Genomic DNA, 14,184 nt, shown 5'->3' with positions numbered 1-14,184 from the left:
TCATTAGGAGGCCCTGAACGTTACAATTAACTATCAGTTTTGCGTCGGATTCGAAAATCTAGACTCACAGGAGAACGACCATAAGGTGCCCGAGGTAGCAATAGACCCTAGGAGACAAGTCGGCTGGAGGATGATGAATTGAATCTCGACGCAATTTGAGTGTTCCATCGACATTAGGAGGCTCTGAACGTTACAATTAACTATCAGTTATGCGTCAGATTCGATAATCTAGACTCACATTAGAACGACCATAAGGTGCCCGATGCAACAATGGACCCTTGTAAACAATTCGCCTGGAGGCCAATGTGTTGAATCTCCACGCAATTTGAGTGTTCCATCGTCATTAGGATGCCCTGAATGTTACAATTAACCATCAGTTTTGCGTCTGATTCGATAATCTTGACTGACAGGAGAACGATCATAAGGTGCTCGAAGCAGCAATAGACCCTTGGAGACATGTTGGCTGGAGGTCGATGTATTGAATCGCGATGCAATCTGAGTGTTCCATCGTTATTAAAAGGCCCTGAACGTTACAATTAACTATCAGTTTAGCGTCGCATTCGAAAATCTAGACTCACAGGAGACATACCATAAGGTGCCCGAGGCAGCAATAGACCCTTGGAGACAAGTCGGCTGGAGGACGATGTATTAAATCGCGACGCAATTTGTGTGTTCCATCATAGTTAGAAGGGTCGGAACGTTTTAATAAACAGTCAGTTTTGCGTCGGATTGGAAAATGTAGAATCACCGGAGACGCACCATGTAGTGCCCGAGGCAGCGATATTCCCTTGGAGACAATTCGGCTGGAGGACGATGTATTGAATCTCAACGCAATTTGAGTGTTCCATCGTCATTAGGAGGACCTGAACGTTACAATTACTTATCCGTTTTGCGTCGGATTCGAAAATGTAGACTCACAGGAGAACGACCATAAAGTTCCCGAGGCAGCAATAGACCCTTAGAGACAAGTCGGCTCCAGGCCGATGTATTGAATCTCGACGCAATTTGAGAGTTCCATCATCATTAGGAGGCCCTGAGCGTTCCAATTAACTATCAGTTTTGCGTCGGATTCGAAAATCTAGACTCACAGGAGACGGACCATAAGGTGCCCTAGGCAGCAATAGACCCTCTGAGACAAGTCGGCTGGAGGCCGATGAATTGAATCTCCACGCAATTTGATTGTTCCATCGTCATTAGGAGGCCCTGAACGTTGCAATTAATAATCAGTTTCGCGTCGGATTCGAAAATCAAGACTCACAGGAGAACGACCATAAGGTGCAGGGGGCAGCAATCAACCCTTGGAGACAAGTCGGCTGGAGGACGATGTATTGAATCGCGACGCAATTTGAGTGTTCCATCGTCATTAGGAGGCCCTCAAAGTTACAATTAACCATCATTTTTGCGTCGGATTCGCTAATCTAGACTGGCAGGAGAACGATCATAAGGTGCTCGAAGCAGCAATAGACCCTTGGAGTCAAGTTGGCTGGAGGTCGATGTATTGAATCGCGATGCAATTTGAGTGTTCCATCATTATTTGAAGGCCCTGAACGTTACAATTAACTATCTGTTTACCGTCGGATTCTAAAATCTAGACCCACAGGAGACGGACCATAAGGTGCCCGAGGCAGCAATATGCCCTTGGAGACAAGTCGGCTGGAGTACGATGTATTAAATCGCGACGCAATTTGTGTGTTCCATCATAGTTAGAAGGGTCGGAACGTTACAATAAATAGTCCGTTTTGCGTCAGATTCGAAAATGTAGAATCACCGGAGACGGACCATGTGGTGCCCCAGGCAGCGATATCCCCTTGGAGACAAGTCGGCTGGAGGACGATGTATTGAATCTCGACGCAATTTGAGTGTTCCATCGTCATTAGGAGGCCCTGAACGTTACAATTAACCATCAGTTTTGCGTTGGCTTCGAAAATCTAGACTCACAGGAGAAGGACCATATGGTGCCCAAGGCAGCAATATCTCCTTGGAGCCATATCTGCTGCAGGACGATGTATTGAATCTCGACGCAATGTGAGTGTTCCATCGACATTAGGAGGCCCTGAACGTTACAATTAACTATCACTTTGGAGTCGGATTCGAAAATCTAGACTCACAGGAGACGGACCATAAGGTGCAGGAGGCAGCAATCGACCCTTGGAGACAAGTCGGCTGGAGGACGATGTATGGAATCGCGACGCAATCCTCGTTAGCATGGTCGGCACGTTAGAATTAAACATCAGTTGTGCGTCGGATTCGAAAATCTAGACTTACAGGAGAACGACAATAAGGTGCCCAGGCAGCAATAGACCCTTGGAGACATGTCGGCTGGAGGACGATGTACTGAATCGCTATGCAATTTGAGTGTTCCATCGTTATTAAAAGGCCCTGAACGTTACAATTAACTATCAGTTTAGCGTCGGGTTCGAAACTCTAGACTCACAGGAGACAGACCATAAGGTGCCCGAGGGAGCAATAGACCCTTGGAGCCAAGTCGGCTGGAGGACGATGTATTAAATCGCGACGCAATTTGTGTGTTCCATCATAGTTAGAAGGGTCGGAACGTTACAATACACAGTCAGTTTTGCGTCGGATTCGAAAATGTAGAATCACCGGAGACGCACCATGTGGTGCCCGAGGCAGCGATATTCCCTTGGATACAATTCGGCTGGAGGACGATGTATTGAATCTCAACGCAATTTGAGTGTTACATCGTCATTCGGAGGCCCTGAACGTTATAATTAACTATCCGTTTTGTGTCGGATTCGAAAATGTAGACTCACAGGAGACCGACCATAAAGTTCCCGAGGCAGCAAAAGACCCTTAGAGACAAGTCGGCTCGAGGCCGATGTATTGAATCTCGACGCAATTTGAGTGTTCCATCGTCATTAGGAGGCCCTAAACGTTACAATTAACCATCAGTTTTGCGTTGGATTCGAAAATCTAGACTCACAGGAGAAGGACCATAAGTTGGCCGAGGTAGCAATAGACCCTAGGAGACAAGTCGGCTGGAGGATGATGAATTGAATCTCGACGCAATTTGAGTGTTCCATCGACATTAGGAGGCCCTGAACGTTACAATTAACTATCAGTTAAGCGTCAGATTCGATAATCTAGACTCACATTAAGACGACCATAAGGTGCCCGATGCAGCAATAGACCCTTGCAAACAATTCGAGTGGAGGACGATGTATTGATTCTCGACGCAATTTGAGAGTTCCATCGTCATTAGGAGGCCCTGAACATTACAATTCACTATCAGTTAAGCGTCAGATTCGATAATCTAGACTCACATTAGAACGACCATAAGGTGCCCGATGCAGCAATAGACCCTTGTAAACAATTTGCCTGGAGGCCGATGTGTTGAATCTCGACGCAATTTGAGTGTTTCATCGTCATTAGGAGGCCCTGAATGTTACAATTAACTATCAGTTTTGCGTCGGATTCGAAAATCTAGACTCACAGGAGAACGACCATAATGTGCCCGAGGTAGCAATAGACCCTAGGAGACAAGTCGGCTAGAGGATGATGAATTGAATCTCGACGCAATTTGAGTGTTCCATCGACATTAGGAGGCTCTGAACGTTACAATTAACTATCAGTTATGCGTCAGATTCGATAATCTAGACTCACATTAGAACGACCATAAGGTGCCCGATGCAACAATGGACCCTTGTAAACAATTCGCCTGGAGGCCAATGTGTTGAATCTCCACGCAATTTGAGTGTTCCATCGTCATTAGGATGCCCTGAACGTTACAATTAACCATCAGTTTTGCGTCTGATTCGATAATCTAGACTAACAGGAGAACGATCATAAGATGCTCGAAGCAGCAATAGACCCTTGGAGACATGTTGGCTGGAGGTCGATGTATTGAATCGCGATGCAATTTGAGTGTTCCATCGTTATTAAAAGGCCCTGAACGTTACAATTAACTATCAGTTTAGCGTCGGATTCGAAAATCTAGACTCACAGGAGACATACCATAAGGTGCCCGAGGCAGCAATAGACCCTTGGAGACAAGTCGGCTGGAGGACGATGTATTAAATCGCGACGCAATTTGTGTGTTCCATCATAGTTAGAAGGGTCGGAACGTTTTAATAAACAGTCAGTTTTGCGTCGGATTGGAAAATGTAGAATCACCGGAGACGCACCATGTAGTGCCCGAGGCAGCGATATTCCCTTGGAGACAATTCGGCTGGAGGACGATGTATTGAATCTCAACGCAATTTGAGTGTTCCATCGTCATTAGGAGGACCTGAACGTTACAATTACTTATCCGTTTTGCGTCGGATTCGAAAATGTAGACTCACAGGAGAACGACCATAAAGTTCCCGAGGCAGCAATAGACCCTTAGAGACAAGTCGGCTCCAGGCCGATGTATTGAATCTCGACGCAATTTGAGAGTTCCATCATCATTAGGAGGCCCTGAGCGTTCCAATTAACTATCAGTTTTGCGTCGGATTCGAAAATCTTGACTCACAGGAGGCGGACCATAAGGTGCCCTAGGCAGCAATAGACCCTCTGAGACAAGTCGGCTGGAGGCCGATGAATTGAATCTCCACGCAATTTGAGTGTTCCATCGTCATTAGGAGGCCCTGAACGTTGCAATTAATAATCAGTTTCGCGTCGGATTCGAAAATCTAGACTCACAGGAGAACGACCATAAGGTGCAGGGGGCAGCAATCAACCCTTGGAGACAAGTCGGCTGGAGGACGATGTATTGAATCGCGACGCAATTTGAGTGTTCCATCGTCATTAGGAGGCCCTCAAAGTTACAATTAACCATCATTTTTGCGTCGGATTCGCTAATCTAGACTGGCAGGAGAACGATCATAAGGTGCTCGAAGCAGCAATAGACCCTTGGAGTCAAGTTGGCTGGAGGTCGATGTATTGAATCGCGATGCAATTTGAGTGTTCCCTCATTATTTGAAGGCCCTGAACGTTACAATTAACTATCTGTTCACCGTCGGATTCTAAAATCTAGACCCACAGGAGACGGACCATAAGGTGCCCGAGGCAGCAATATGCCCTTGGAGACAAGTCGGCTGGAGTACGATGTATTAAATCGCGACGCAATTTGTGTGTTCCATCATAGTTAGAAGGGTCGGAACGTTACAATAAATAGTCCGTTTTGCGTCAGATTCGAAAATGTAGAATCACCGGAGACGGACCATGTGGTGCCCCAGGCAGCGATATCCCCTTGGAGACAAGTCGGCTGGAGGACGATGTATTGAATCTCGACGCAATTTGAGTGTTCCATCGTCATTAGGAGGCCCTGAACGTTACAATTAACCATCAGTTTTGCGTTGGTTTCGAAAATCTAGACTCACAGGAGAAGGACCATATGGTGCCCAAGGCAGCAATATCTCCTTGGAGCCATATCTGCTGCAGGACGATGTATTGAATCTCGACGCAATGTGAGTGTTCCATCGACATTAGGAGGCCCTGAACGTTACAATTAACTATCAGTTAAGCGTCAGATTCGATAATCTAGACTCACATTAAGACGACCATAAGGTGCCCGATGCAGCAATAGACCCTTGCAATCAATTCGCCTGGAGGCCGATGTGTTGAATCTCGACGCAATTTGAGTGTTTCATCGTCATTAGGAGGCCCTGAACGTTACAATTAACTATCAGTTTTGCGTCGGATCCGAAAATGTAGACTCACAGGAGAACGACCATAAGGTGCCCGAGGTAGCAATAGACCCTAGGAGACAAGTCGGCTGGAGGATGATGAATTGAATCTCGACGCAATTTGAGTGTTCCATCGACATTAGGAGGCCCTGAACGTTCCAATTAACTATCAGTTTTGCGTCGGATTCGAAAAGCTAGACTCACAGGAGACGGACCATAAGGTGCCCTAGGCAGCAATAGACCCTCTGAGACAAGTCGGCTGGAGGCCGATGAATTGAATCTCCACGCAATTTGAGTGTTCCATCGTCATTAGGAGGCCCTGAACGTTGCAATTAATAATCAGATTCGCGTCGGATTCGAAAATCTAGACTCACAGGAGAACGACCATAAGGTGCAGGGGGCAGCAATCAACCCTTGGAGACAAGTCGGCTGGAGGACGATGTATTGAATCGCGACGCAATTTGAGTGTTCCATCGTCATTAGGAGGCCCTCAAAGTTACAATTAACCATCATTTTTGCGTCGGATTCGCTAATCTAGACTGGCAGGAGAACGATCATAAGGTGCTCGAAGCAGCAATAGACCCTTGGAGTCAAGTTGGCTGGAGGTCGATGTATTGAATCGCGATGCAATTTGAGTGTTCCATCATTATTTGAAGGCCCTGAACGTTACAATTAACTATCTGTTCACCGTCGGATTCTAAAATCTAGACCCACAGGAGACGGACCATAAGGTGCCCGGGGCAGCAATATGCCCTTGGAGACAAGTCGGCTGGAGTACGATGTATTAAATCGCGACGCAATTTGTGTGTTCCATCATAGTTAGAAATGTCGGAACGTTACAATAAATAGTCCGTTTTGCGTCAGATTCGAAAATGTAGAATCACCGGAGACGGACCATGTGGTGCCCCAGGCAGCGATATCCCCTTGGAGACAAGTCGGCTGGAGGACGATGTATTGAATCTCAACGCAATTTGAGTGTTACATCGTCATTCGGAGGCCCTGAACGTTACAATTAACTATCCGTTTTGTGTCGGATTCGAAAATGTAGACTCACAGGAGACCGACCATAAAGTTCCCGAGGCAGCAAAAGACCCTTAGAGACAAGTCGGCTCGAGGCCGATGTATTGAATCTCGACGCAATTTGAGTGTTCCATCGTCATTAGGAGGCCCTAAACGTTACAATTAACCATCAGTTTTGCGTTGGATTCGAAAATCTAGACTCACAGGAGAAGGACCATAAGTTGCCCGAGGTAGCAATAGACCCTAGGAGACAAGTCGGCTGGAGGATGATGAATTGAATCTCGACGCAATTTGAGTATTCCATCGACATGAGGAGGCCCTGAACGTTACAATTAACTATCAGTTAAGCGTCAGATTCGATAATCTAGACTCACATTAAGACGACCATAAGGTGCCCGATGCAGCAATAGACCCTTGCAAACAATTCGCCTGGAGGCCGATGTGTTGAATCTCGACGCAATTTGAGTGTTTCATCGTCATTAGGAGGCCCTGAACGTTACAATTAACTATCAGTTTTGCGTCGGATCCGAAAATCTAGACTCACAGGAGAACGACCATAAGGTGCCCGAGGTAGCAATAGACCCTAGGAGACAAGTCGGCTGGAGGATGATGAATTGAATCTCGACGCAATTTGAGTGTTCCATCGACATTAGGAGGCCCTGAACGTTACAATTAACTTTCAGTTATGCGTTGGATTCGAAAATCTAGACTCACAGGAGAAGGACCATAAGGTGCGCGAGGTAGCAATAGACCCTAGGAGACAAGTTGGCTGGAGGTCGATGTATTGATCGCGATGCAATTTGAGTGTTCCATCATTATTTGAAGGCCCTGAACGTTACAACTAACTATCTGTTTACCGTCGGATTCGAAAATCTAGACTCACAGGAGAAGGAAAATAAGGTGCCCGAGGCAGCAATATACCCTTGGAGACAAGTCGGCTGGAGTACGATGTATTAAATCGCGACGCAATTTGTGTGTTCCATCATCGTTAGAAGGGTCGGAACGTTACAATAAACAGTCCGTTTTGCGTCGGATTCGAAAATGTAGAATCACCGGAGACGGACCATGTGGTACCCCAGGCAGCGATATCCCCTTGGAGACAAGTCGGCTGGAGGACGATGTATGGAATCGCGACGCAATCCTCGTTAGCATGGTCGGAACGTTAGAATTAAACATCAGTTTTGCGTCGGATTCGAAAATCTAGACTTACAGGAGAACGACAATAAGGTGCCCAGGCAGCAATAGATCCTTGGAGACATGTCGGCTGGAGGACGATGTACTGAATCGCGAGGCAATATGAGTGTTCCATCGTCATTAGGAGGCCCTGAACGCTACAATTAACCATCAGTTTTGCGTCGGATTCGATAATCTAGACTGACAGGAGAACGATCAAAAGGTGCTCGAAGCAGCAATGGACCCTTGGAGACAAGTTGGCTGGAGGTCGATGTATTGAATCGCGATGCAATTTGAGTATTCCATCGTTATTAAAAGGCCCTGATCGTTACAATTAACTATCAGTTTAGCGTCGGAATCGAAAATCTAGACTCACAGGAGACAGAACATAAGGTGCCCGAGGCAGCAATAGACCCTTGGAGACAAGTCGGCTGGAGGACGATGTATTAAATCGCGACGCAATTTGTGTGTTCCATCGTCATTAGGAGGCCCTCAACGATACAATTAACCATCATTTTTGCGTGGGATTCGATAATCTAGACTGGCAGGAGAACGGTCATTAGGTGCTCGAATCAGCAATAGACCCCTGGAGACAAGTTGGCTGGAGGTCGATGTATTGAATCGCGATGCAATATGAGTGTTCCATCATTATTAGAAGGCCCTGAACGTTACAATTAACTATCTGTTTACCGTCGGATTCGAATATCTAGACTCATAGGAGACCGACCATAAAGTTCCCGAGGCAGCAATAGACCCTTAGAGACAAGTCGGCTGGAGGACGATGTATGGATTCGCGACGCAATCCTCGTTAGCATGGTCGGAACGTTAGAATCAAACATCAGGTTTGCGTCACTTTCGAAAATCTTGACTCACAGGAGACAGACCATAAGGTACCCGAGGCAGCAATAGACCCTTGGAGACAAGTCGGCTGGAGGACGATGTATTAAATCGCGACGCAAATTGTGTGTCGGAACGTTACAATAAACAGTCCGTTTTGCGTCGGATTCGAAAATGTAGAATCACCGGAGACGGACCATGTGGTGCCCGAGGCAGCGATATCCCCTTGGAGACAATTCGGCTGGAGGACGATGTATTGAATCTCAACACAATGTAAGTGTTCCATCGAGATTAGGAGGCCCTGAACGTTACAATTAACTATCCGTTTTGCGTCGGAATCGAAAATGTAGACTCACAGGAGAACGACCATAAAATTCACGAGGCAGCAATAGACCCTTCGAGACAAGTCGGCTCGAGGCCGATGTATTGAATCTCGACGCAATTTGATGGTTCCATCATCATTAGGAGGCCCTGAGCGTTCCAATTAACTATCAGTTTTGCGTCGGATTCGAAAATCTAGACTCACAGGAGACCACAAGGTGTCCGAGGTAGCAATAGACATTTGGAGACAAGTCGGCTGGAGGAAGATGTATTGAATCTCGACGCAATTCGAGTGTTCCATCGTTATTTTAGAGGTGCTGAACGTTGCAATTAACTATCAGTTATGCGTCGGATTCGAAAATCTAGACTCACAGGAGAACGACCATTGGGTGCCCTAGGCAGCAATAGACCCTCTGAGACAAGTCGGCTGGAGGCCGATGTATTGAATCTCGACGCAATTTGAGTGTTCCATCGTCATTAGGAGGCCCTGAACGTTACAATTAACAATCAGTTTCGCGTCGGATTCGAGAATCTAGACTCACAGGAGAACGACCATAAGGTGCAGGGGGCAGCAATCGACCCTTGGAGACAAGTCGGCTGGAGCACGATGTATTGAATCGCGACGCAATTTGAGTGTTCCATCGTCATTAGGAGGCCCTCAACGTTACAACTAACCATCATTTTTTCGTCGGATTCGATAATCTAGACTGACAGGAGAAGGATCATAAGGTGTTCGAAGCAGCAATAGACCCCTGGAGACAAGTTGGCTGGAGGTCGATGTATTGAATCGCGATGCAATTGGAGTGTTCCATCGTTATTTGAAGGCCCTGAACGTTACAATTAACTATCTGTTTAGCGTCGGATTCGAAAATCTAGACTCACAGGAGACGGACCATAAGGTGCCCGAGGCAACAATATACCCTTGGAGACAAGTCGGCTGGAGGGCGATGTATTAAATCGCGACGCAATTTGTGTGTTCCATCATAGCTGGGAGGGTCGGAACGTTACAATAAACAGTCCGTTTTGCGTCGGATTAGAAAATGTAGAATCACCGGAGACGGACCATGTGGTGCCCGAGGCAGCGATATCCCATTGGAGACAAGTCGGCTGGAGGACGATGTATTGATACTCGACGCAATTTGAGTGTTCCATCGTCATTAGGAGGCCCTGAACGTTACAATTAACTATCAGTTAAGCGTCAGATTCGATAATCTAGACTCACATTAGAACGACCATAAGGTGCCCGATGCAGCAATAGACCCTTGTAAACAATTCGCCTGGAGGCCGATGTGTTGAATCTCGACGCAATTTGAGTGTTTCATCGTCATTAGGAGGCCCTGAACGTTACAATTAACTATCAGTTTTGCGTCGGATTCGAAAATCTAGACCCACAGGAGAACGACCATAAGGTGCCCGAGGTAGCAATAGACCCTAGGAGACAAGTCGGCTGGAGGACGAGGAATTGAATCTCGACGCAATTTGAGTGTTCCATCGACATTAGGCGGCCCTGAACGTTACAATTAACTATCAGTTATGCGTCAGATTCGATAATCTAGACTCACATTAGAACGACCATAAGGTGCCCGATGCAACAATAGACCCTTGTAAACAATTCGCCTGAAGGCCGATGTGTTGAATCTCGACGCAATTTGAGTGTTCCATCGTCATTATGATGCCCTGAACGTTACAATTAACCATCAGTTTTGCGTCTGATTCGATAATCTAGACTGACAGGAGAACGATCATAAGGTGCTCGAAGCAGCAATAGACCCTTGGAGACAACTTGGCTGGAGGTCGATGTATTGAATCGCGATGCAATTTGAGTGTTCCATCGTTTTTAAAAGGCCCTGAACGTTACAATTAACTATCAGTTTAGCGTCGGATTCGAAATTCTAGACTCACAGGAGACATACCATAAGGTGCCCGAGGCAGCAATAGACCCTTGGAGACAAGTCGGCTGGAGGACGATGTATTAAATCGCGACGCAATTTGTGTGTTCCATCATAGTTAGAAGGGTCGGAACGTTACAATAAACAGTCAGTTTTGCGTCGGATTGGAAAATGTAGAATCACCGGAGACGCACCATGTAGTGCCCGAGGCAGCGATATTCCCTTGGAGACAATTCGGCTGGAGGACGATGTATTGAATCTCAACGCAATTTGAGGGTTCCATCGTCATTAGGAGGACCTGAACGTTACAATTACCTATCCGTTTTGCGACGGATTCGAAAATGTAGACTCACAGGAGAACGACCATAAAGTTCCCGAGGCAGCAATAGACCCTTAGAGGCAAGTCGGCTCCAGGCCGATGTATTGAATCTCGACGCAATTTGAGTGTTCCATCATCATTAGGAGGCCCTGAGCGTTCCAATTAACTATTAGTTTTGCGTCGGATTCGAAAATCTAGACTCACAGGAGAAGGACCATAAGGTGCCCTAGGCAGCAATAGACCCTCTGAGACAAGTCGGCTGGAGGCCGATGAATTGAATCTCGACGCAATTTGAGTGTTCCATCGTCATTAGGAGGCCCTGAACGTTACAATTAATAATCAGTTTCGCGTCGGATTCGAAAATCTAGACTCACAGGAGAACGACCATAAGGTGCAGGGGGCAGCAATCAACCCTTGGAGACAAGTCGGCTGGAGGACGATGTATTGAATCGCGACGCAATTTGAGTGTTCCATCGTCATTAGGGGGCCCTCAACGTTACAATTAACCATCATTTTTGCGTCGGATTCGATAATCTAGACTGGCAGGAGAACGATCATAAGGTGCTCGAAGCAGCAATAGACCCTTGGAGACAAGTTGGCTGGAGGTCGATGTATTGAATCGCGATGCAATTTGAGTGTTCCATCATTATTTGAAGGCCCTGAACGTTACAATTAACTATCTGTTTACCGTCGGATTCGAAAATCTAGACTCACAGGAGACGGACCATAAGGTGACCGAGGCAGCAATATGCCCTTGGAGACAAGTCGGCTGGAGTACGATGTATTAAATCGCGACGCAATTTGTGTGTTCCATCATAGTTAGAAGGGTCGGAACCTTACAATAAACAGTCCGTTTTGCGTCGGATTCGAAAATGTAGGATCACCGGAGACGGACCATGTGGTGCCCCAGGCAGCGATATCCCCTTGGAGACAAGTCGGCTGGAGGACGATGTATTGACTCTCGACGCAATTTGAGTGTTCCATCGTCATTAGGAGGCCCTGATCGTTACAATTAACCATCAGTTTTGCGTTGGTTTCGAAAATCTAGACTCACAGGAGAAGGACCATATGGTGCCCAAGGCAGCAATATCTCCTTGGAGCCATATCTGCTGCAGGACGATGTATTGAATCTCGACGCAATGTGAGTGTTCCATCGTCATTAGGAGGCCCTAAGCGTTACAATTAACCATCGGTTTTGCGTTGGATTCGAAAATCTAGACTCACAGGAGAAGGACCATAAGGTGCGCGAGGTAGCAATAGACCCTAGGAGACAAGTCGGCTGGAGGATGATGAACTGAATCTCGACGCAATTTGAGTGTTCCATCGACATTAGGGGTCCCTGAACGTTACAATTAACTATCGGTTAAGCATCAGATTCGATAATCTAGACTCACATTAGAACGACCATAAGGTGCCCGATGCAGCAATAGACCCTTGCAAACAATTCGCCTGGAGGCCGATGTGTTGAATCTCGACGCAATTTCAGTGTTTCATCGTCATTAGGAGGCCCTGAACGTTACAATTAACTATCAGTTTTGCGTCGGATTCGAAAATCTAGACTGACAGGAGAACGATCATAAGGTGCTCGAAGCAGCAATAGACCCTTGGAGACAAGTCGGCTGGAGGACGATGTATTAAATCGCGACGCAATTTGTGTGTTCCATCATAGTTAGAAGGGTCGGAACGTTACAATAAACAGTCAGTTTTGCGTCGGATTGGAAAATGTAGAATCACCGGAGACGCACCATGTAGTGCCCGAGGCAGCGATATTCCCTTGGAGACAATTCGGCTGGAGGACGATGTATTGAATCTCAACGCAATTTGAGTGTTCCATCGTCATTAGGAGGACCTGAACGTTTCAATTACCTACCCGATTTGCCTCGGATTCGAAAATGTAGACTCACAGGAGAACGACCATAAAGTTCCCGAGGCAGCAATAGACCCTTAGAGACAAGTCGGCTCCAGGCCGATGTATTGAATCTCGACGCAATTTGAGTGTTCCATCATCATTAGGAGAACCTGAGCGTTCCAATTAACTATCAGTTTTGCGTCGGATTCGAAAATCTAGACTCACAGGAGAAGGACCATAAGGTGCCCTAGGCAGCAATAGACCCTCTGAAACAAGTCGGCTGGAGGCCGATGAATTGAATCTCGACGCAATTTGAGTGTTCCATCGTCATTAGGACGCCCTGAACGTTACAATTAATAATCAGTTTCGCGTCGGATTCGAAAATCTAGACTCACAGGAGAACGACCATAAGGTGCAGGGGGCAGCAATCAAGCCTTGGAGACAAGTCGGCTGGAGGACGATGTATTGAATCGCGACGCAATTTGAGTGTTCCATCGTCATTAGGGGGCCCTCAACGTTACAATTAACCATCATTTTTGCGTCGGATTCGATAATCTAGACTGGCAGGAGAACGATCATAAGGTGCTCGAAGCAGCAATAGACCCTTGGAGGCAAGTTGGCTGGAGGTCGATGTATTGAATCGCGATGCAATTTCAGTGTTCCATCATTATTTGAAGGCCCTGAACGTTACAATTAACTATCTGTTTACCGTCGGATTCGAAAATCTAGACTCACAGGAGACGGACCATAAGGTGCCTGAGGCAGCAATAGACCCTTGGAGACAAGTCGGCTGGAGGACGATGTATTAAATCGCGACGCAATTTGTGTGTTCCATCATAGTTAGAAGGGTCGGAACGTTACAATAAACAGTCAGTTTTGCGTCGGATTGGAAAATGTAGAATCACCGGAGACGCACCATGTAGTGCCCGAGGCAGCGATATTCCCTTGGAGACAATTCGGCTGGAGGACGATGTATTGAATCTCAACGCAATTTGAGTGTTCCATCGTCATTAGGAGGACCTGAACGTTTCAATTACCTATCCGATTTGCCTCGGATTCGAAAATGTAGACTCACAGGAGAACGACCATAAAGTTCCCGAGGCAGCAATAGACCCTTAGCGACAAGTCGGCTCCAGGCCGATGTAT

Source organism: Schistocerca americana, chromosome 4, assembly GCF_021461395.2.
Source record: "Schistocerca americana isolate TAMUIC-IGC-003095 chromosome 4, iqSchAmer2.1, whole genome shotgun sequence".
NCBI classification, from domain to species: Eukaryota; Metazoa; Arthropoda; class Insecta; order Orthoptera; family Acrididae; genus Schistocerca; species Schistocerca americana.
The sequence above is the reverse complement of the archived record's forward strand: the minus strand, read 5'-3'. Positions refer to the sequence as shown.